At 40.8% G+C, this 25,232-nt stretch overlaps 1 long non-coding RNA gene across 1 annotated transcript; it reads right to left on the reverse strand.

The window, feature by feature from the left end:
- On the reverse strand, positions 1 to 24,740 carry LOC130146898 (uncharacterized). Its single transcript, XR_008821044.1, has 4 exons — positions 21,125 to 24,740; positions 12,055 to 12,106; positions 6,839 to 6,937; positions 1 to 1,264 (listed from the first exon to the last, which is right to left on the reverse strand). It is a non-coding gene; the product is annotated as an uncharacterized LOC130146898 (long non-coding RNA).
- Positions 24,741 to 25,232: the final 492 nt, after the last annotated feature.

A 25,232-nucleotide genomic window follows, 5' to 3' on the forward strand; every position in this document is an offset into this window, starting at 1 on the left:
CAAACACAATGTGGCTCATTTGCGGTGTCTGTGAACAGATGTCTAACAGCGAGCAAACAAAACAGTTATTCTTAAGACATTATTTATTTCTGGTTTATTTTTTAAATGCCTTTATTCAGCCCTTTCATATCAGTCGTTTCTATATGCTTTAGTGTTGTATACTGGCCCGAGTGTTACTGAAAAAAGGTGATGGCTTAGGGTTCGATACAAGAAAAGAGGAAAGGCGAGACATGGTGACTTTTAGGCAAAAGAACCATGCAGCCAAGCATTTGCCTTCAGGAATTTCAGATGCCATTAACTGTGCTAAGTTTTCATTCTGGGGGTTGAAATCTCCAAAACTGTTGTGTGCTTCCAAGTGAAAAGTTTCAGATCAAACTAGTTTGTTGAACGCAGCTCAGGGAAAAGGTTGATGGTTTTGACATCTTAAAAATATTTTTGCAAGCATTTTGCTGAGGAACTGTAGTAGCTCTGTGTGTTGCGACAAGGACTTGGTACGTGGGCACATCTGACAGCAGGAGGTTTTTTGGCTGTCTGGTGAAAATTCATTCAAAATGCCACTCAGAGTTACAGGCTTCTCAAAAACACCCATTCACAGACACACGGGAGGGTTCTTGCTGCCCCGCTCCCAGGGCAGGCAGGTGTCCTTCTCCGTGGCTCCAGCCTGGGACGCTTGCAGCAGGTGCTGGCCCACCTCCTTGGTACCGTTCCCGTGTCTCAGACCTTGTGACTGATTATCCAAATGCTCGAGCTCTGTTTCAGTGAAAGGGCAGGGAAGCGGTGCCATTCACTGGCAACGCCACCTTAACAGCCCCAAGCTGCTTATTCGCAGCCTGTGCCCTCCTCCAGTTGTTCTTGGTAAATTGTTTATGGAGCCTTGCAACAACTCAGAGGTGAACCCTGCCCTTCCACAGCCCCAAAAAAGCTCTGGTTATTTCTAACCCAAATCGACTGTCACAACCAGGTGAATGCAGGGATACATTTGCTAGAAGACAACCAAGTGCTTGTGCCCTGCATTCAGGGAGACGGGCTTTTCCAGGCACTGAATTTTCCTCTTGTTTTTGATGTGCGGGTGTCATAAGGAGCCCCGGCTGTATGGGGGGGGGGGGGCGGTCTGCAGTCAGGAGAGCGATGGGAGCAGCCGTGGGCTGGCACCCCCCTGCAGGAGGCAGACAGCTGAGCTGGCAGTCCTCTGAAACTGCCACTGCAGGGTTTGGGGAAACTGCTCTGGCAGAGCTCTTCATGCTCTCCCCTTCTTTCCCACCACCTGGAAAGGTAACTCAGTCTTAGTAAGGCTTACGTGTAAAGTCAAAGTCTTTGCTCATGCCACGAGCCCTTCATTATGCCCAAGAAACATGACAACATTTCTATTTCGTACCACAAGCACAATTCTTTACTGAGCAGGAGGGAAATTTTCTCAAAGTGGTTGGGTAAAATCCTCTGAACTGGAACCAGAAAACACAGGACTATAGGACTATATCATCGATCTACTTTCTAATCACAGTCCATCGGTCTCCTGTTGTCACCTGGACAAGTCACTTACAAACACACACCTGTGTGTGTAACTAGAAAGGAGCTGAACTTGTAAAAGATGGGTTTTCTAAAAGTGGTGCCAGGGCACGTCACAGCCTGTGCACACTGGGAAGAGTTTCCATGTGGGAACAAGTTTGGAGCGCTGGTGCTGGTGCTGCTTTCCACCTGTAGTCCATGGGTCCTAGAGGTCTGTGAGCTTTTTATAAGAGATGTGTGAAAATTTACCTATGAGGAGTCAGGGAGCTTTGATTTGCTACGTAAAGCTCTGCACTTCCCCTGGGAAGAGAAAGAAAACCAGGAACCTGCAGACTGATGTAGACTGAGAGACGTTGGTTTGGTGAAGTGTTCATTTGTGCCACAAATGCCTGCGTGCTGATTTGTGTTCGTCCGTGATGCTTTTACTTATCTCCTGGGTTCTCAAGTTGGTTTCTCTGTGACCTAAATTCTTGGGATGCCAATAAAACAAAATTCCAGGTGAATTTAGGTAGTACATGACAAAGCTTGTAAGTGATTGTGGAGCGATCTGTGGACTAGGTGAATATATGGGGTTTGACTCGATAAAAAATAGGATGGTGATTTTCAAAAAAAGAAGCCAGCTCTGTTTCTTTCTCCTATCTAATTACATTTTTAAACCTCCCTTTTTAAACAGCATACGGGACACAGATTTCCTAGTCATCTGGGGATCAGTTAGAACCATGTCCGCATGTTATCCAAGTTCCAGCTGATCAAGCCATTGCATATACTAGAAGCTCCCTGCGATATTGCGCGGACTACCATGGACAGCAAAGCCAGGCTGGAGCTTTTTGACAAAATGAGTTTCAACCACAAATGCCTCTATTTGTCTAAACCAAAACTTTGCAGGGAATAGATCTAATCAGATGTCAAGGCCCTGAAAACTTTAAATGTAATAAAATGGGATTTTGGCACTTCACATTAAAAATTCTGGTTTTCTGTAAAATGGTGTTTAGTTACAAAATGTACGGGAACCAGATTACAAGTTGAAATGTTTTAAAAATCACCTAAATAAAATATTTCTACTGGCATTTTTTACATTGTTATTACTTTCAGTTCATAAACTTTGTCAAGGTTTTGATTTTTTTTTTGGTCACACTTCAAGAAAGAGAGCTTTCAACGGGGGAGGAAAGAGTCCAAATCCAGTCCCAGTTCAGACGATTGCACTGCAGAAATCTGAAAGCAAGGCTCAGTAGAAGAGAATGGAGGAGAACCACAGAAGTGTCCCCAGAAGAAAAACAAATGAGGTATTGTTGTTCTACTTTCCCTTTGCATCTGCTCCCTAGCCTTTAATCATTCATTAACAGCTATAGTTCTGGTACGATTCTTATCAGGTATTTATTCCAACAAGTAAAGTGTAATGGTAATGAATAATCGGGAACCATTATTTTAGTCACTCTTCCTGATTCTGTTTAACGACTAAATGAATACAAAATGTTTTTTCTTCCTTCTAGCAGGGCTATTTAATTTAGATGTACTATAGATAAATGCTTACAGAAGTCATTCCTTAAAACTTACAACAACAGGAAACATTTGCGTGTTTACATATCTCTTTCATACAATAATGAAATATGGTTTGTATTTTTTTCAATGTTACACAGTAAACAACCTGATACATTAACCATGGTTCATTAGGGAATTGCTTTATAATGGAAAAATTCTCTCTAGCTGTACATCCTGAAAAAAAATACTGCTTAACTTCAAGTTATGATGTCTGCTAAATGACTATAGCTCTGCTTCAGTGGTTGAAAATGAAAAAAAAAAATCAAAGCAAAACTTTTCCTATATATTATCAAGTTTAAGTTATTTTGTGCAGTTATTTGACCTAGAAATTAGAACGAATGAAAATGTAGGTGGGAAACTGGAAGTGAGTTATTTAAGTCTCAGGGGTTTTGCTGGGAATAAATGTAGTAGAATCATTTATGGTCAGGGATATTTTCTTGAGTGTATGGGAAAAAGGGAACAGAAGGTTTCTGTCTTTCTTGGGAAAGAGCACTGTGAGAATTTTTGCTAGCAGAACAGAAATATGGGGGCTGAGATTAACAAGATTACTGATTTTGGCGGAGGAATTCATAGAGAAGTTGCTAATTCTTGGATAAACCAAGAACGACAATTGGAGGATGAATTTCTTAGGGGGCTCTATAATTGCAATGGGCCTGAGGTCTGGTTACTTCGAAGCAAATGATAAATCTCATGAAAGCGACCCGTGGCTGGAGCAGGTTGTGAGGTGGCAGGACCTCTGATGGTACGTGAGAAGAAAAAGTCTCTGGACAGCAGCTCAGTCCTATCTTTGCTGTTGGGTATTTTTTTTTTGTTGATTGATTTTTTATTATTTTGTGATGACAATTTAGAAAACACGTGGGTTTAGCTGTGAATAAATCTTCCAGCATTTCACGAAGGAGGAGGTTGACAGCTGGGCTTTGCAATGCTCATTCATAGGGGCTGGTAGTGGGAGAAATTCCTCTCGTCCTAGCTTGGGTTCCGAGGGGCTTTGAGTTACTGAAGCCGTGCACTGCTCTGCGTGGAAATGAAAGCTGCACATCGCACAGCTGCTTTGGTTTCCTGTATTGCTTTATTGCGCCGGTCCCAGGACCCCCTCTTTGAGAAAGGGCTGCAGGAATGGGGCGCTGCAGGCTCTGCACCATCGCTTCTCTCCTCTTCTGCTGGGGGAGTCTGGTGTGCCAGGATCTCAGGATCTCAGGTAATGGTCAGTTAACATTCTTGTCTGCGATGAGCACATTGAAAACTGATTTTTGCCAAGGTGGGATCTAAGGCGTTGCTGTGCCAGCCAACGTGGTACGTGCTGGGCAGGTTCTCAGCTTCTGTGGCTTCTCATAGCCCTGTGGAAGCCCGTGAACCCTGAGCAGTTCATACTATGTGAGGGTTTCACTTACAGAACAAATATGAAAGGACGTTTTATATTCAGTCATTTTTCATGACAGAGGACTGACATGACCAAGACCAGTTTTATATGGGTTATGTAGCTATGGGATTACTTCAGTTAGCTTGAAAAAAAAAAAAAAAAAGATAGGTAATGGTTAGTTTTTATGATACTACTTCTATATATTAATTTATTCTTCATTTTCTATGCATAATTATTTATCCACTTGCTGAGCTCTTTTTTAGTTGTATTGATATAGATTTAATCTGTGAATTAAGCTTCTTTCACTTTAAGGACACATTGCAATTTTCTTGTCATTTCACCTGCTGTAAGGAAGACAGTATTTTTTGTGTTTTACAGGGATGAAGAATTATTTTCTGTCATCTCATGTGTGGTGCCACTTACTACTTTAAGAGTAAAAGACTATATGCAAGTTTAATTCTGCTTTATCTTTTGTGTATATTACTTCCTGACCCTGCTCTCTTACTTACTTCTTAGCATTTTCAGTCTTAATTTGGTTTGGAGTCCTTGATCTGACTCTTGTTGTTCAGGTTGACTCAGATGAATCCACAGAAGGCTCTCCACAAACTGCGGGAGCTACTTAAAAGCGGGATGAAAGAAGGACTGTCCCAGCCCAGGCTAAAAAAGGTGCCTCTAGCCCAGTATTCTGGCTCTAAAAGTGATGAAAAGTGGCGAAAAGTGGAGGATGATTACTAAAGGTTATTATAAAATGACGAGCATGTAGTGATAACTGCCTGCCCTATGATCCCAGCTCCTGTGGTGTGACCTCCAAAGTCAGAGGTAGAGTCTTCCTGTTTAATAGGTTCTGGTGGTTGACTTTGTCCAAGAGATCTTAAACTCATGTCAAATTCTGTAAGCCACATTTTTTAGCAAGGAAACTCAAAGTTACCAACGTGCAATATGAGGAAATACTTCTGGGTTTTAGTTGTTTTGAATCAGCTAATGATTCGATGCAACATTCTTCACTGCCTTTCATGATGCAAACGCTTCCATTCCCTATTTGATCTGTCTTTGGTGCTCATGCTTTGAGAGAGCTCTCTTCTGTATCTTCCCTTTTCCATGCCCAACTAATCCCAGATTTGGATGTTCCTTGAAATTGTTACTGCCTAGTTTATTTCTTAGAAACCTACTGATAGATAATTTTCAGTGATTTCTCCGATGTGCGCTGTATAAAGAAGGCTTCCAGCAAGGGGACCTCCTTGAGTTTATAGCAAACAGGGATGTGAAGAATTCATGCGGTTCACTGCCACGGCCTTATCTTCCCCGTGTGCTCCTTTTTTATCTTGGCAATCTATTGCTCCCACTACCTCTTTGGCAGGTGTCCTGCTTGCTACAGAAAGGATTAACTATGAGCTTTTGATGGCTGTCAATGTCTTTTGGGGCATATGATGTGTTTATGCTTTATGTCCTATTTTCACCTTCCCCTTCTTGAGGGATGTAATCTTTTTTAATATAATTCTGCTGTTTAACCATGGCAGCTTTTTTCTAAAGTATTTACTCTGAGACTTCAGGCTGCTGGGAAGTATCTTCCTCTTGGATTTATCACTTCTGATACATCTTTGACAAGCTTCCACTTTCTTTTTCTTAAACTCAATCACTACCATAGTGGCTTTCTTGTTCGGTTTGTTGTTTTGGGGTTTTTTTTTTTTGTTGTTGCTCATGTTTATATAATAAGTCTAATTTCATTACAGTTACTGTCAGTGTAGCTGTTTGATACAGGACCCCAACAACAGGTCAGATGGCTTTCCTGGCCTGCTTCAAATGTTGTGGGCAGGGATGGCTTTTTGCCCAATTATTTTTCCTTTCATTTAAGACTATGTGATTGTCTACATATTTCAAGTTGTTCTGAGCAAAGTCTAAAAATTGAAGATGTTACTTTTTCTCTTAATGGGTGACCTTTGTTTATTGGTATCGTTGTGATTTACAATATTTGCCTTTCCTAAGGGGAAAGGTGCTCAAGTTCTTCCACCCAGCTCACAGCTGGCAAGTGCCAGTAACTTAACCCTGGGGCAGGGACCGGTGCATCACTGGCGATGCCGCACCAGCCACTGCACTGTGTGCTGTGCAGGACAGCATGGCACCCGCTGCTCCGCCACCCGTGGTGGTGGTTTGGAGCAGGAGCGGAGGAATGCTGCCCTTCCAGAGAGGCTGGGTTTATTTTTCCTCTGACCAAGGTCTCTGGGACGAGTATCCAGAACCGCTTGGTGAAACTGCAGGACCCAGGAATAATGACCTAGAAACACAGGGGAACCAGGCAGGCTGTTGCATGAGGCATACTAACTGCAAAAAGCGAAATCTGGGCAAGTAACTTGTGAGAGTGCTACCCAAATGCCTTTGTCATTTTAAAATATATTTCCCTAGTGCTTTTGCCATTGATTAATGGATTTACCTTACCAGAAATGTACCCTGAAAGGCTCTGGCAGTCCAGCAGGCGAGAACACTTCAGCCAAATGATACGTCCCTGTAGCTGTATCTGCAGTGATGAGAGCTAACCTGAAGGGCAGGAAAAGGCAGTGAATTATTATATGCTTGTAGAGGAAATTAAAACTTGGAAAAAGACTCGTTTCTAAATCCACATATTGGAGATGCCAGGGGAAATGTATTTAAAAGCAAACTTGCATTCTGGTATAATTATGATAGCATTAGTGTGGTTGTTGGGCACCATCAACATGCACCATCTATTTTGTTATCAGCCTTTACATCAAGCTGTTACAGCAGCAGTAAGTAGGCAAAATGCAGGAACTATCCCCACTTTGCTTGGAATGTGCCCTACACAATCAAGTACAAGTAGAGGGCTGTAAAGGAGCTGTTACGGTGGTCAGTGAATTGCCTAAGACAACTTGAACGGATGGAAGGGCTCAGTTCTGGTGGGGGGCAGTGCAAGGATATACTGTCTCCCTTATGAAACATACTGGGAAGGTCACAAGCCCCATAAACCTCAGAAGGCTTAAAGACAGTGGTATAATTACAGTAGAGCACAAATGAATGGAATTCTTGTTTTAAAAGACTTCCTTGTCTTCCTCCATGCTCCATTTTAACATCTAGACAAGCAAAGACTTGAAACCTAGCTTTATCCTGATCAATTGGCTTATCTTGCCCCTCGAGGAGTTTAAGAAATCCTTGAAACCTACAAGGGATCCAAACAAATTGTTGCAGAATCAAGACTTTTTTATTATTATTATTTATTCCTTTCTAAGACTTTAGTGCTGAGCTGTCCCAGAACATATGCAGAAATAATCCTCTGCCAAGGTGTGGGATCCAATATGCCTCTAACCACTCAGCCTTCAGGTTACCTGAAAATGGAGAAAGATGTTCTTAAATGGTCTTAAACATGATGAGAACACCCTTTCTGCTTCAGCGGAATTTAAAGCTTGCAGTCAAAGACTGAGCTGGAGGGAGAGCGCTCCCTGTACACGTGGTGAGCTGGATGGTGTCGATGTGGGAAGCGTGTCTGCCTAAGCCTAGAGCTTTAGGTGGCCGCTTTGTGTCTCAGAAGCACCAGCGTTCCTGGCTGGCCATCCCTTCTCATTTTCTAAGGCTGGACCTAAGTTACCATCTGCTGATCCTTGTCCAGTCTGCCTGGTGAGACAGGGACCAAAGGCGCGTGAGCAACTGCCCCGTCTCTTCAGATACTTTGTGTCTCTAGCTCCCAGTGGCATCAGACCAAAATGCACCTATAGGTCTGTGTCACTGTCGTCTTTAGGACTTTCAAGGCACAGCCCAGAGCACCTGCAATAGTTCATGGTCAGTGACTCAAGTTGTATTTAATAGTCTAAAACAACTTTATTGCAACATTGCAGCGATACCGGCCAAACTGAGGTTTTATAGAGGGCAGTATTGTTTGCCAGGCTGATGTTAACATGCATGATTGAAATGATGACACAAGCAAAACTTCTGCTCGAAAATGGAGAAATTAAAGACACCAAAATATTATCTTTCCTCTTGCCAAGGAGAACAGCTGGCAGGAGGGGTTTACTGAACAAAAACAGCGGACACAGGTTATCATTTTCACAGGCTTTCCCTCTAAAGTACAGGATTAACAAAACATGCTATTTTTTTATTTCAAAATTGGAGGGTTCGTGTCTTTCATCTGGTCAAATTTAGCGTAAAAGTGAAAATAATACCAAAGTTAGAGGCACCATAGGGAGACTGTTAATGTGGTAACAAAGGGCATTTGGCCAGTTAAAATAATAAAAGACTATACAGCTTTCCCAGTGATGGCTGAAGCCCAATTAGTACTTTCCAAGTAGAGCCACAATATTCCTTTCCAGATTATGCGGTTTGGCACGATTCAGAATGAGTAAACTTACTTTTCTACAAGGGAAAAAATATAATTAACAGAAAAAACAAGGTCATGCAGTATTATGCTTTCAGTAAGCAATAATACACCATGGGGTGTACATTAAACAGTCAATATTCATACACCTTGGACAGGCTGAGGCAGATGCAAAGCAATGGCTCAGCATACACAGATACATATATTATCTTAATAAACTTATGTGCAGGAGTAAAATGCAAATGGACATTTTATTTCCTTACTAGATGATTTTAAGGGAATATATATATTCAACGTTCATGTGTATAGCACTCACACATATTACTTTAAAAGTACCCTTTCTATTAACATTTTATCCTTTGAAGTAATAAATGGATTTGCTATTTCCTTTTTGTTTGAGCACCTGCGGTTTTGTGCTGCTACTAAAGGGAGAGTGGTTTGGAAGATTTGGGGGTTTTTTTGTAATTAAACTGATTGAATTTGTTAAAAGGACTTTCAACCTGGCTACTCACACTGAAAGCCTCTAAGAATCTATTCTTATTTATAGTAATCCACTTGCCAGGACTCTGGAAAGGACACAAAGCCTGCAAAGGCTCAACAAAGCTGAAAATAAAGTCATAGGATTGGAAAAAAGGAAGAACAACTTCCAACTTGGAGGGGAACCTGCAAGTGATTCGTAAGGGTAAGTTTTTTCTTCTCTCTCATTTTTGATAGTGTTTTTAAATGAACAGACTGTTCAGCTGAAACTCAAATAGAGAGGAAAGCATGTAACGCAAAAGCAAGCATGGTGACCCAGGGTAAGTATACACCTGGTAGCAAAATGCAAAGAGCCCTGCTGAGACAGCTGGTTAGTGCTCTACTAGTGACACCGTTCATGAGAAAGCAGACTGATAAGCACCAGGAGGAAGATGAAAAAAGAAGAAAAAAACAAAACTTCAAAAAACATGGAACCACTCCCATCACCTGAAGCTTAGACCACACACCTGAAAGGGAGTAACCCACATCCAGCTCGAGTGCGGAGTGTGAACAGCCTTATCTCCCTCTCAGCTCCACCGTTTTGCAGATGTCTCATATACTTATAGAAAGTGCTTGCAAGGGAGGAATTGGTCATTTATTTACTAATTTATTATTATTTTTTTAACATTTTTTATTCTAATTTATTTAATGAGTTTCTTTCATAATGACAGTAACCTATGATATGATAAACCTTCACAAGCTGCACCATCCCCCCCTAGCTCCTGCGTGACTGCCGTTTGGCTCCCGCTGGGTAAAATTTCCTTCACTTCCCAGCTCCACCTAGGACTACTTGCTCCATTAAGAACCCAAAGAGCCTCCGAAAGCAGTGCTGCCTGTTGTATTTCTGTGTGTGAAGAAGCGGGCAATGCGTGGGCTGCGGGTGTGGGACGCATTTGTGACCTGCTGTATCGTTTCACTAGTCACGTACAAGCACTGTGCACAGCACACGTTCTGTCTTCTCTTAACCACGTCAACAACTGATTGTGTACAACGCTCCAGTCATCTACAGGGGTTCAGATATGCCCTGAAATGCCTGATCCTAAGGAGTTACTCGAAAGACAAAAAAATCTTCGCCTGCTATGGAGTTGTGCTAAGTATTAAACTACTTTGAAGCAGGAACAAATTGCCAAAAGCCTTATTATTTTAGACTTTTATTATTTTAGACTTATTATTTTATATTAGACTCATTATTTTAAACCACTCCCGTCTGAGACCAGAGGGGAAGCAGAAGCCAGTGCTGGAGCAAGGCGCAGGGTCTGTCCCGTCAGCTGCCACATACCCCCCCAGATGTGTGGCACAACAGCACCTGTGCTGATGCACGGCCTCCAATTCCCAGAGTGGGATTTTTCCCACTTTGCACTTGAATCAAGGTGGAGCTCCTTACAATGTGGAATTGAAACTTAGCATATCTTCTGCTGTACGTACACCTTATCCCTCTTCTCTTAATCTCACCAACGTTACAGTACTGAGGTATCTAATGAGGTTGTCTAATAGATTTGTGTGACTTGAGTGTATAAAGAAATGGAAATAGGATAAAACTATGGAGAAGACAACCGAAAATTTGTATGCCTAAATACAACTTTGTCTCTGTATCTCCAAACTGATAAATCATCTTTTAGAAAGCAACAGATCTGTTTGCCCTGAGTCAGAGCTCCAAGAAAGCTAATGGAAAGGAACGCCACACAAGAAATGGAGAGAAAATAACCGAGAAAAGAAACCTCTCTCCTTTTTACATAGAAAATATTTTCTGGATGCTTCATATAGATGCCAAACGGCATTTCATATTAATTTATTGGTGAGGCCAGTTTCTCATAGAAATATAAATTTTCTTAGCTTGGAAAAATGTGATTGATTTTAATTTTAAAATGGCATCAGAAGGTACTGCACAAAAAGACAAAAAAGTTACTTTATATAAAGAGAATAATGCAAACATTTCCCATATAAATAACTGCTGAAGGGTGATTCCATGCTCTTCACTGACCTCCCCCCCAAGCTATTTTAAATCACTTCACATATATCTTCTATAAAGAATCAGTATTAATGGCAAAATTATACCATGTAAAAGAACATCTTGTCAAACAAGTATACCATGTTAACCTGCAAAACTCACTATACTCACATGCAGCAATTACATTTTATTTTTCTTCTATATACCTTCTTGCAACGCTTTCATCACCCCGGTGGTTCTGTGTATCCTCCAGCAGTATGTTACACAATGGGACTGGTATCTGTCATGTATAGTTTAATTCTTTCTTAATTAGCTTAACACCTCTACCAGATTAAACCCAGTAGGATAGTATTACCATCCACTGCGAGTCTTCCTTCATGTGACATATTCCCCTTTGTAAGGCACCTTGCAAATCCCTTTCCTTTAGCAGCACAGTGTCTGTCGATGTCTAAAGAGAAGGGACTGATGACAAAGCTTTGTCCCAATTTGACAAATACTTTTACTAACTACAACTAGCAAAAAAAGAAAGAGGCAAGTCAGGGGTAAGAACTGCTTCAAAATTAATCTTGTCAAGTCAGAATGATCATTTGGTTGCACCCTGCAAGTTTGTGATGTTTGAATGTGTCTTAAATATTTCTAAAATATAGTGACTTATGGGTCACAGGGAATTAAACTCTTCTGACAGAAATATCAATTTAATTACTTTTTGAAGCCACTGTTTGCCTGTGCTAGGTTTACTTAAGTCACAGATCTTGGGATTTATAAAATTAAAGCCTTCCAAACTCAGCTTAACAAAATAAAAAATATCAAGAGTTCTTCCTCCTTTGGTGAAAGCTGTTATGTCACTACTGAAAGGCGTTCAGAGCAGACCTGCTTGGTACACCAGGCGTCAGTCCACAGCCATCAGCTCCACAGGGATGCCCTAAACAGAATACAACACATTAAACATTACTAATAATACGCCAAAAAGTTAATATGTTCGCTTCACCACTTCAACATCAAAGAAGGCATTATATTGCAATGGTCAAGGAGGGCACATCAAGAAAAACTGCCTTTTAATAACTTAATAAAATAATCCTGAAGAGATAGAGATTCCCCTCCCAATAGCAGGTTCCCTTCAAATTTAAAATGGACAAGAAGATTTTTCAAGAAGTCCGTAAAGCTGCATGCCCTAGCAGATAACTCTTGTGAATACATTTTCTCATTCCAGCACTGTTACATAAAATTTTAACAAAAAATACCTATCAGATTGTTTTTAAATAATCTTCCTCCCTCTGAAAAAATCCCTCAAAAACGTAGTTCATCTTTCTAACAAATGGTGAAGCTCTTGCTGGTAAGTATGGGGATACACTGGTCTTCCGCTCTCTATAATTGTACAACTGAAAGTGTTTTTTAAATTGCTGGATTCTGCCACAAAGTAAGGAAATGTCAATCCTTTTCTTAAAGATTCAAAGTTTCCAAGTTCCTAGCTAGTTGAACTTGCAGTCCCAAATCATTAAGTTGTTTCTGAAAATGTCAATGCCTGTTAAAACCTAAGTGTTACATGTTTTTCATTCCAAAATGAATGGAAACTTTACAACCAGGTAGTATCAAAGGGGTATTTTTACTGTGAACAACCGGAGGAGTATTGATGTAATAATCCTACTGATTTTGAAACAGTCATGTAAAGAAAATACTGCACTGCTGCCTCAAAGACACAGACTCTGTAAAGTCTCAAGTCTTTAACTGTTAACACCAACTTTAAAAAATAAGCAAAACCAAGTAAAAAGGCAGATCTGCAGTGGTGCAACTTCTAGGAAATGCCTTGTGATTAATACCACCCCTGCGGAGCACTCTTATGCAGAGACTCTCCAAGTTAATGTGCTTTAGATACCACCATCGGTTGCTTTCCTGTGACTGTGCCAGCTGTGTGCTGAGCTTCAGGTGCACGCCAGGAAAGATGTTCAAGCTGCTCCGGCAGCAAATGCAACCCAGAAGCATCTTCCCTAGCTTCTCTGGGAAGGAGGTGGTGGGCTGCATGCTCCCCCACGCTCTTTTCACACCACCTTGATAGATTCCGTAGGTGCCTTCGGGAGCTCCTGCTCTAATGCATCAAAGAGCTTTTTCCCCAACTAAAAAGGAATATTCAAGCAGCTTTTCCATAAGACCAAAAAATAATTTCCTGAGGTACTGCACATGCCATACCACCCTCGAACCTTCACGGTTCACCCTATTACACTGAAGCACTTGTGAAAATTCCTTATTCCTGAATACATTGTGCCTGGTGCTCTCAGTGTGCTGAGTGCCTCTCTTTCTCTCCCACCATTATTCCTTTTTATTTTTCTCATTATCTTTAGCATCAATTTATCCCAGCCGCGTGTTACCCTTGGAAAAAGCACATTGAAAATACACACTGCTAAACTGACTCTTAAATGTGTAGTGTTGGCAGTGGAGACGTGCACTCGAGGATTAATAAAAAAAATCTGCTATAAACTAGGAGCTTATTAGTTGTAAACAATGTAGGAGATGGATCTAGGTACGCATATTAGCTGGCTGCAGGGTTGTTCAGTTGCCGGTGGGATACAACCACAAAAAAGCAAATACCATCCAAGGACAAACCAGTTAAGCTATTTCTTAGCAGAGAAAAGGAAAATATCTGTACCATTGCTTAAGGCACCTGAAAGATCTTGCACTGATTTTTTTTCATCATGTTTCATGGAAGATGAAACAGGTTAAAAAAAAGCCTGCAGAGACTACCAGAGATAATGTGTTTTAAGAGCAAAGCTGCAAAATTTTTGTGTGTTTACTTTAGCAGAAACAAAAGCTGATACAGGAAATAATTATTCTCTAAAAACACAATAGAGTGGTAAACAGTAGGCAAGGAAAAGAACTATTTACTCTAGTAGACAATGTTGGCACAAGAACAAATGGGTGTAATTTGGACATGAATAAATTTAGGCTGGAAATTAGAAGGTTTCTGACCATAAAAGTGGTGAGGTTCTAGAGTAGTTTTTTAATACAAATAGTGGGGACAAAAAAATAACAACTCGAGCTATTTAATGATGAGGATTGTTCAGCTCATGGAAAATGCTACAGGCACAGTTCCCTGGGTAAGTAGGGGGCTGCATTTTGATCATCCAGGAGATTGTTTCCAGCATTATGTTTGCCTATTTTCTGAAAGCATGGGGTAAAAAAAAAAAAAAAAAAAAATTGAAATTAGATCATATTTATGCATACAGTGTTAGAAATATTGCTTAAGCAAATGCCATCCATATGTAAATGATCTTTGTAATTAAGCTTGTGCTTTGCAATAAGAAAACAATTTAACTTGATAAATAGGTATCACATTGTACTTCAGTGGTTGGAAGCTAATTCTTTTTAACGGAAAGATGCAATTTGTCACATGCTAATTTTCTTGGGGTTTATAGTGTATCTTTCTGCTACTTTAATTTTGCCTTGTTGTCTCCTTTCAGTCTTCAGCATTGTAGACAAGCATTTTATCAGCGTGTGTGGACAGCAATGGGAGACAGCTGGAAAGTAACATCTGCCTATTTATTTATAGCAATCTGGCCAAATCTGGCCAAATTTGGCCCCAGGTTCCTCAGATGAACATTTGCTGATAGTCTAAAGCAGTATTAGGACAAAGAAAAAAACCCTGATGATCACCGTGGAAAGATGGAATCTGAGTATCAGACAGAAAGATGCAAACATAAAACAAACATATCTGAGTTAGAAGAATAACTTAAAATTCAGGAAGGCTATCCAAAGAAAATAAGGAAAATGTTATGAAACTGATTTCCACAAACACAGAAGGAATTTGCTGAGATTGCAGTTAGGAGTTTAGCATAGAGACCCAACATAAAAGCACTTAAGGTTTTCTTGTGCAGCCTCTGATGCCTGAAATAGCCTCGCTATTAATAGCTAATAAATCTGGTTCACCCAACACCGTAGTGGCTCTTGAAATTCAGATCTGTGGTATACCACTATGTCATCTGAGGAATTACAGTTATTTAGAAACTAATCTACATTCTCTCACCAGCAAAGCCAAGCAGCAGAAAGGAAGACAAAACATTGCAAAAGCAAGTAGAGGTATTCCCCTTGTCAGTGTCAAAATGTAAACAAGCGAAGAACCTTGTTGAAAACAAGGTGAAATGCTTGCATATGAGTAGTTTAAAGCCATGCTAAAAATACTTATTTGCAAATGTATGTGCACACATGAATATAAGTATAAATGTACTTTTTATCATGAATTAATTATCTTTATATTCTCTGTAAGCCCACTTACAAAATATTTATTATGGAAGAAACTGTATTATCGACTGCAGTAGGCATAGGTGTTAGCTTATAGTTAGTACTTGGTCATCAAATATTACAAAAATATGTCAAAATATAACAATAGATAAGAAAATCACCCAGGTAAGTGTACTTGCCCAGATACTGGAGGAGTCTGGCTGGACCACACAGAGGAAAAAGGCACGGCCAGCCTGTCACCCTGCTCCCCAGGAGGAGCCCCGTGGTGGGGGGTGGCTGACCTCTCTCCAGTTGCTGGAATAATGTAATAGTCCTAATGGCCACGGAAGCAAATTGGAAAAATTTAGCAACACAAGCAAACATAGACATTTCTGTGTTTTCCCAGATTTGTTGCTGACCAGAAGAAGTTATGCAAAGATGTGGTAAAAATAATGCAAAACAGTTAAAAGTATGGAACTCAATTTTTGGTTCACTTTCATTCACCTTTGCATGAAACTGGTTTTTCTTGTCTTCCTTTTTAACCCCTTCTTCCTTATACTCATTAACTACTGTATTCCGTAGCTTTTGCAAGTAACAGCTACCTGAAGCTACAAGCCTGAAGGCCTCAGCAAGTTTTTAAGAATGAAAGGAGCTCCCATCATTAAGAAAGCCAGTTCAGATTCTTTATGCGTGAAGTTGCCATGGAGGTACCAGCCATGGTGCTTATGAGCCAGCTGCCAATTTTGAGGGTTTTTTTTTTCCTTTTTTACTTCTGAGGAGTACAAATGAATTTTTTAAGTGTTATGGTCTGCTTTAGAAGGACACATTTCTGATGAGGAATCATTTCTCCTCCTATGTTGCCCTTAGGAGGACACCGTGACCTGTCTGTTGAACAAGGGGCAGGGGCTGCTGAGGGATGTGGCTCCCCGCTGTGAGGTCGGGTCTGCCCATCCCAATAGCACCCAGGCAGCTGGGGGGTGGGGGGCTTGGTGAAGTGTTACTGTCGCTTGTAAATGAATACCTCTTGATTTAGCTTCTGAAAGTGAAACGACAATTTCCAGGGAGGAGAAGCAAAGAAACGCTGCTGGAAGTGGCAGGTTTCTGGAGGCCGTGCTCAGTGCGAGCGCAGCTACAGCACGGCAAGGAACGTAGCACGTTGGGCATGACCAGTGCTCAGCAGAGCTGAGGTAGGTGAAGGCAAAGATGCCTCTCAGTGAAGTTTTACACCTTTGCTGATGGTGAAGAGGTCATAAGCAGGAACTAGAAGATGGGCAGGCATTCAATGAGATGCTTTGGCTTATAGCTCAGTAGCGTATCCTGCCAACAATCATTCTTAAGACACAATGAAGATCAGACTTTAGTCCCATCCCTTCTAACATCTGCCTCATGTCTCAATCCCGCCCCCCATGCCCCACTCCTAGCGTTCTCCTTGTGTAGTTAGATTTTATCTGAATATAGAATCTCCAGGTTTTGCTTAAGATCCTTCCACGTCTCTGCTGTGATGCGAAGGCACAGGCAAGATCTAAAGTTATGCAGAAAGCAGTTTGCCAACCCTGAAAGGTTTCATGCTCCAGCTTGCCAACCGAGCAGCACAGAACGAAAGCAGCAGCAAGGCTCTAGTGGCCATCAGCTTTGAAAATATCATGAGAAAGAGGCAATAACCCATGATTTCTGATTTATCTCAGCGTCAGACGAGTTCGAATTTCTGGCAGGTCCTTCTGTGTCTGCCATTTGGATGTGCTGATTTTTCAAGTTTTCCCAATGGGCTACATTTTAATCCAACCGGGAAATTTAATATTTGAGAAGCTATTAAATACAGTTTCAGTAGCCATTGTGCTGTCTGTATAGATTAGTTGTCAGAAAACTGAATAAACCTATTTGGGAGTAGGAAAGAATATTAAATGAAAGTACTTTGCAAATGGCAGTAAATCTTTAAAGATGGGGGGAAAGAGTAAATGTATCATCCTGTTAAGAAACTTGGTGACGGACACTTCTAAAATAACTAGACATTCATCCATCACCGATAAAAATTACATTCCTAATTGTGCAAAAGCCACCAAGTTCCTTCATCTAACTGCAGTTTCAGCTCACTCATTTAAATAGTTTTCTCATTCTGGTGCAGCTATATTGACTAAACCTGGATTGTAAAGGGATTTAAATGAGCTCACAGCCCTGATGTAGTTCATAATCACCTTTTTTAAAAACCAAACAGAACAAAAAAAGAGCCCAACTTTTACAGTTACAGTAATTTTACAACCCAGACACACATAATGGGGATATCCATGAATTCTTATGGTGTAAATTGTGTGTCTGTCCAAATCAAGTTTCTCTACATCTGATATTCCAGGATATATCGGTTTGTTTTCTAGATTTTCTTATTTCAGAACTGTCTATTAAAAATGCAGTGTTCTGTCTGTGGGCGATGAAAATGAGCGACTTACTGTGAGTTGTTTAAATAAAAATCCAGAAACTGCTCTATCTACTCGGTAGGTTTTTACATGAGTGTGAATGATCTGTTTGCATTACACTTAAGTGACCACTGATAAAAATACAGAATATTGGCTACCTCATTTTAAGAAGTCACTCCAACCCAGGCCTGATAAATTCTTCAATCTTCATAAAAGACACAAGGAGCTTTAAGAACTGATGCTGGCAGATGGAAGTCTGTTCAAGGCTTACATTCAAATTAGATTACACTCTGCTATATGTAAATTTATGAATGCTCCAAGAGTGACCAATTAGTTTCAAAATTATTATTGCTATTTAAATCTTTAATTTTTCTAACACCTGATCAAGGTCTGAATCTACAGTTAGTTGGGGGCGGGGGGGGGGTGTCACACTTTCTTCTAAATGCAATCATCAGTTCATCACTACAAGTGCATTTGCATTTTGGATAAAAATAGATAAGAGAATTGCAGTGAGGTTCTTCAAAACCTGGGTTGCATATATAATGTGAATCTTTCAACTTACAGCTTATAGCTGTATCTTTTCTGTGTTTTCTAAAAATGACCTCCTCTGATTATCCCAAAATGGCGCATTGCTTTCTCAAACGCTAGGGACTGTTCTTAAATCAGTTGGAGAAAAATCAACTCCAAAGTGTAGATCTTTGCTCTTCCCTTCAAACAGTGCTTTGCACAATGACGTTTTTTCTTGTTAGGTATTGTGGCTAAATAAGTAGTACTGCAAATATTTTCCAGCCTAGCCGATCGTTATGAACGCACAGAAATTGTGGAGGCAAGTGGACTACTCATCTACAACTAAGATAAACTAGCTGCTCAGAAGTGTGTACCTGCCAGGAGTCCCTGGGCCATTGCTGTAGTTGAAAATGAAAGGACCTCTCCAAATCCAAGACAGTAGGAAGGCTGGGAATTTTTCAATACCAAATTAAGACAGCATTTTAATGCTTTATAAATAAATACAAATTTTTATTATGGTTAGGTATCCAGTCTTTTTCACACATTTATGAGACCTCTTGACAATTATATTTTATTTTTTGCCCCTGGCATCCCCAAATAACCCCTGCAAGTTAAAATTCTTTGGAGTAGTCAATTTTATAACTTTTGCGCATTAGCTAGTGATCTAAAGCCCCCCAAAATTACATATATATATTTCCCAAAGGCAGAATTAGGATGTTCTTGTTGCTCTCAAAGAGAAGATATGCATAATAAAGTCATTCTTTTCCCAATTGTACGAAGGTATACACATACAAATCTGTACGTGGCATGGGTGCAGGAGGTATATGCAGGTAACTCAGACTATGTTAAAGCTTCTCAGCACTTCTCCTTTACATGACCTTGTTCTCTGATGCTTACAGTCCTGCCAGATTTTAACCACTCAGTGGGTATTTTCCACACAGGGCATTTCCATGAGGAGAAGTTTCCCCTCCTTGTTTCCCTTGTTGTTGTTATTAATTGTTACTACCACATCGTTTGTAAGCTCTTGGCTTTACCCCTGCTTAAAACTATGGGAAGTGTTCTTGTGCCTGTGTGCCTTGAAGGACTCGGCAGAGATGGGGAACAAGGAAGGAGGCGTTCTTCCCGGGAAATGCACCCAGTGTTCCCTCTGGGTGCTTGGGGCTGCCTATACGTTGAAGGCCAGAGTGGAACAATAAAGGACCAGCCTGATGCCAAGCAACTGGAAACAAAAGCTCAACTGGAGGGCAGGAAGGGGAGTGTAAAGTGGGACAGTAAAGAAAAAAAAAAAAAAAAAATTCTATTCGGAGAGGATTAGGATTGACAGGGCAAGGGCTGGGCCCTAAAGTGGGAAGCGGTGGGATGCAAAGCTGTTGGGAGAGGAGCGGGAAGGCGGGGGAAAGGTGGCTGGGTTGGGCAGCGATGCTGTGACAAGAAGATTGCTTTCCAAAATGGGAAAATGATGACTGAGATGGACAGAAGAACCAACAGCATGGGGCACAAAACTTACTCTGTGCTCAAGACAAACTCTCAACGAGCAGCAATTCAGTCTTTTTGTGCTCGTTTCCTGAAGAACCTGCTCCTAATTTACCACACACAACACTGATGATGGGAGCACTCATTTCCAGCAGGATTTCCCCCTAACACTCACCTATTCATCATCTGGCTCACAGTTGTTAATGAAATTATTTTCATAAAGTGCCCTATAAGGGAAAAGAATTGTGTTTAGAGAGACTTAAAATAAAATAAAATAAAATAAAGACCCAGAGATTAAGGTCACAAGTATTGTCTAAATTGGGGCAAACAATCTGAAGCACCAGAAAGTTGCAGGGTTTTATTCTTTTACAGAGAAATCCATCCTACACATACTCCTGTGGACTTCAGAAGCTGTTGCAAGAACCCAGTAATTTAGCAAGTCACACACAGCTGTTGGGCATTTGGAAGACAAAGCGCATATAATTAAAGTTTGTTTTAAGTGATCGCCTAGCATCAAGCTCTGTGGCAGAGGAAAGGATGCGCTCCAACTCCTAAATGCAATAAACCAAACACGGAATACCAAAAAAGAAGAAACTGTTAGCAATTTGTAACCAGATAAAGCCCATCAGCTTGCCAAAGACCAAGACTGCTCCTCATGGAAAGGTAGGTGGTAAGTTCAGTACAGACAAGCTTTGAAGAAGATAATTCCTTTTTAGAAAAGGAATGGCAATGATCCATGCTAACTCTATGCATAATATGGGCCAAGCTATATCAGCAATGGGAAAGGCAAAAATGTCATTACCAAAAACGGTAATTTAAATGGGATCTAGCTGCTTCAGCTCATATGAAACATATGGTCAGCTTACAGATATTACAGGTGCAGTGGCACAGGTAGCTACATTTCTGTGCAAATAAAAAGACCTTAAAGCTGGTTTTGAAGAGTAATGCTGGGACTGGGTATATGTATGTGAGTAAACATTTTTGTAGTGTATTGGGTTATGGAAACTTTTTCCTTGGTCACAATATTGATTGACAAGTTAAATTTTCTGGGTGACTTGGAGTTTCAATACATGATGCTCAGGTATAAATACGGCAGGTTTACAGAAGAGCTGCCTGTGAAAACAGAGACCGAAGATGTCCCACCCCCTCTTTAGTTACTTAATAATGACATTTTTCCACTTCTCCTTTAGCATAGGAGTCAGAAGTATGTAGCATACAGTATCCCCTCCCTAAGGCCCCTCTGCATCCCCCCGCCCTCCCGTAGCCCCACCAGCCAGGGCATTGCCTTTAGGAGCAGAGGACGTGGCATCGCCTGCGTTTCCCATCTCAGTGAAGCTTCTTACCGTCACTTACTGCCTGCAGGTCGGAGGGGTGGCCGGTTTGCTGTGGCTGTTGTGCCACTGGAGACGGGCTTTGAATGAGCATAGGAGGCAGAAGAAACAGAAATGGGTGAGTATGAAAAAAGGCTTTTCTGTTGAACGTTTCACTAAGTATAAGGGCTCAGTGAAATATTTTGACTGTACATTCACTTCTGCACAATCTCTGTGAAATATGGAGTATAAGTGAACAGCACAGTGGCAATCCTATGGTCTATCAATATTCCCACCACCACCACCACTTTAAGAGCGTTTTCCAATTTAGCATTTCCCACTGATGCCAGTTCATTGGCTGTGCATGGCTACCTACCAACGGGGTCTACTGTTGCAAATAAGCTTGTGGCTACAATTCCCTGCTAAACTTTGAGACCAAGACCTGTAGCAGAAAGAGTATCAAATGTAGTTAGGAAAAAAAAAATCCCAAGGTTTCAGGCACACAAGGTGCCATATTTTGAATTCCTGCTCATTTTTAATGTTGTGTTCGTTAGGACAAATTCAAACACAAGGAGGAGTTTAACAGGATCTAGAAAACCCACAACAAGCAGCTCTTGGCCTGAGACCTGGGAAACCCATTGCCTCCACTGCAGTTCCCATTCCAGAATTTGTTTCCCCCTTTTTGTTGGTCAGAAATCATTCAACTTTCAGAACTTTTGGTTACATTACAGTCATGCAGCTGAAAGCACGGACCAGATGTACATTTATAGTCCACAAAGAAGCTGAACTGATACTGTGGATACTTCTAAAGCCAAAAGTGTTTTTTGATCATATCTATATAATTTAATATGAAACTGAAAAATTGTTTACCTCTATCACATCCTGCAGTTATCACATGGCATCAAAAACGGAGTAAGCTGTTGAGGTGTTTTAATTGTATCTAGGAAGCCATTTGGATTTTCTTCTGTTTAACTCTGAATTGCCTGCGTTGCAATGCTTGGTTTGGAAATGCCATTTTCCTCTCAAGTCACTTCAGTCTTTCTTTCCTTGTAATATTTTGGTCTGGGAATAATGATGTGAAATTTCTAGCAGAGAGAGTGCAGGGGAATCTAGAGGTATTTTATACATACTTATCAATAATGCATTTCTCTACATTCTTAGGGGATCATATTTCCATAGGCAGTTGCAATTAATTCAAAGCAACTGTAAGGTGAAAAAAAAAAAACCAACAACAACAACCAAACCCACAACAGGCCCTCCTATCCTCAGGGCTCTTGTCCAAATAGATACAAACATTACAGATCAGAACTTGTGTGTTTTATAGCAGCTGATAAGAATGCAGAATCGACAGGCAAGTGAACACACAACAACAGTACAGGCAAGAAGGTCCCTTCAACCTGCAAATACACCTGTCCTGAGCTGCTGGTTCCAATGTGTGTTTAGCTCAGGTCATTGTACTGATGAACAGAAAGCATCTTCTGTTCAATGTTCTGTCAACTATACTAGACATTTAGAACAAAATAAATTAAAAAAAAAACCAAAACAACAACAACCACCCAACCAAAAACAAAACCAACCAGCAACAACTTTCAGAGGAAGGCTATAATGGAAGGAAATTAATTAATCCATCTTTTATGATGCTGACTGACACAGGGAGTCTTGCTGTTAAGTTCAGTGGTAGTAGAACAGGCTCCAGTATGTTTTTCACACGTGTGACTGTATCGTGATCCCTGCCTGGCTGCAGGTGAGGGCATGGGGCCACCAAATGCAAATGGGAATTTTACTCAAGTGAATATTTGCGTTTAATTGGGCACTCTAACATAAAGAAGTGCTTAGGGCCCTTACTGCCACTGCAGACTCATATATAGAGAAGTGTAACAGGGTGAAAAACATAAGCACAAACCCAGACTGATACATCTTGTGATATAATGGAGGTTCACTGTGAGTCACTACTGGTTAAAATTAGTGGCTTTATGTTAGAATTTTAATATTGCGCAGTTTGCCATTTCTTTTGGCACATACAATTATACACCTTAAACACTTCAGCCGCAGCTACACCTGATTAGCTATAGCCATGTCAGAGAATACATGGATGATACAGCTGACTATATTTTAATGCTTTTTACGGGGTAATATTGCTATATTGGCTTTGTGATCCCATGGCTGGAAAGTTTCTAATGCTTTTTTCCCCATATACCTGTGCAACCTGTGCTGCTGGCAGGCTGCAGTCCTGCCTTCCGTGAAACACACACCAGCCCACAGGGCAGCATTTACCTCCTGAGGTTCTCACACTTTTTCAGAGCACTTTGTAAGTCTCAGTGATACCCTCCCCTCCTGAGGCCACTGTCATAGCATCCTCTGGCCACTGCTACGGTCACTGACACTGAGACACGTGAGGCCTGGCCTGCACTGCAGAGGCGGTGGGTGAGGCCAGCGTGGAGCAGCAGGGGAAAGCCAGTGGCACATGGAAAACGCAATAATACAAACACAAAGGAAGTTAGAGGACTCCAGCGTGGATCCACAGAACGGTGTGGATGGGGCCCTTACATGAAGCCATCAGGAGCGTGTAAAGGCTACGTTAGATATACACTGCAGCTGTTCATGAGGACATCCAGCGCCCCACGGCCAGCCACTCTGCAGACTGTGGCAGCAGATAAGACTGATAAAAAAATTCTGATTGCAAATACTCCATAGGATCAAAATGGTTAACAGACCATGATTTCAAGACAGTATGTGTAACTAGAAGGTTGTGGTGGTAGTAATAATAATAATAACAACATAAATGCTAGCAGGCATTTGTAGGGTATTTTGCAAATTGCTCACATTCCCGTTTGCACGATCCTTGCAGTACAAGTAGTTACATCAGTGTGTATATTTCTGTACACAAGAACATAAAGTGCTCATCTTAAAGCAGTTAAACGGAAACACCTAGTTCTCTTCAGCAAAGTTAGGTCTGAATCTCTTGATTTCATTCCCACAGTAACGTAACACAGGTTTTACACTTTCACCAGAGTTCCAGTCTTTGCTCTGCACAAAGATGTTTTCTTAAGTTTTGAATACCATGTGAAAATGAAGAACATAAATATAGCACTGAATGGATTAATTAATTCCAGATAGTGTAGCAACTCAAGAGCATGTTGTCTAAGAAAAACAGTCTGCTAAATCACATTACTGAATCACCTAAAATCCAAGATTTTTGTATAATCATATTTTATGCCCCTTCAAATTCCTTTGTTATCACAGCTCAAGCTGTAAAACCTTCTGCCTCTTCTACCTCTAGAGAACAGCCTCCATTCACGTATAGGAAATTTAGAAGTGCAGTAAATTGTGTCTTAAGAAGACAAAATATCTAAAATTCAGAGGTTTTGACAACATTGTTATTTAGGTAGGGTAGGCTCTTATTTAATAACATTAAAGAGTCAAAGCTCAATACAAACTCTATCTTTAACTTCTTTTTTGCGTAGCATTTCTACAAGTGTATTTTGAATAATAAGCCAGATTTTAAATATGCTTTCTTGTTGGATTTACTGTGAACAAATACTGAAACACTTAATTAGATGTCACAAGATCATATTGTATTATAAAACTATGTGCTATAAACATGCATTCCCCCCCCCCAAAAAAAAATAATACAACAGAGTCATATAAATAAGAAGAAATACGGCTTACCTTCCTTCCTTAGAAAATATTCCCTGCAGGCAGAGTAAATCTGGTTATTAAAACGAAAAACAAGCCTGAAGTGTACAACTCACAGCCAGCCAGCAGATACAGCCGTCTCCACGAAGGCTGCCTGTTTCTAGCCTGCTGTACATGTTTCTCACTTCTCCACATTGTAGTTATGCCACAAGGACTCTAACTATGCTTACAATACTATTCTGTAGCATAGCTATAGGCACCGACCTCCTGCATAAATGGTACTTACTGTTCCAGAAGTCACGCATCACCCCATAGGAAACATACACCTCCGAAAAAAAGATTTGTCACAACCGAGCAGATTGTGGCAAAACACTGCACCTGGCTTGTCAGAGAAAGTTGTTACCCTCAGTGATTGGCACATAGTCACAAAGCAGAGTATCTTTACATTTCTGTATGTGCATGCGTACCTACATACAGACATGTACAGAAGGAGTCGCAGCGCGTC

The sequence above is a fragment of the Falco biarmicus genome, chromosome 3 (genome assembly GCF_023638135.1).
Source record: "Falco biarmicus isolate bFalBia1 chromosome 3, bFalBia1.pri, whole genome shotgun sequence".
NCBI classification, from domain to species: domain Eukaryota; kingdom Metazoa; phylum Chordata; class Aves; order Falconiformes; family Falconidae; genus Falco; species Falco biarmicus.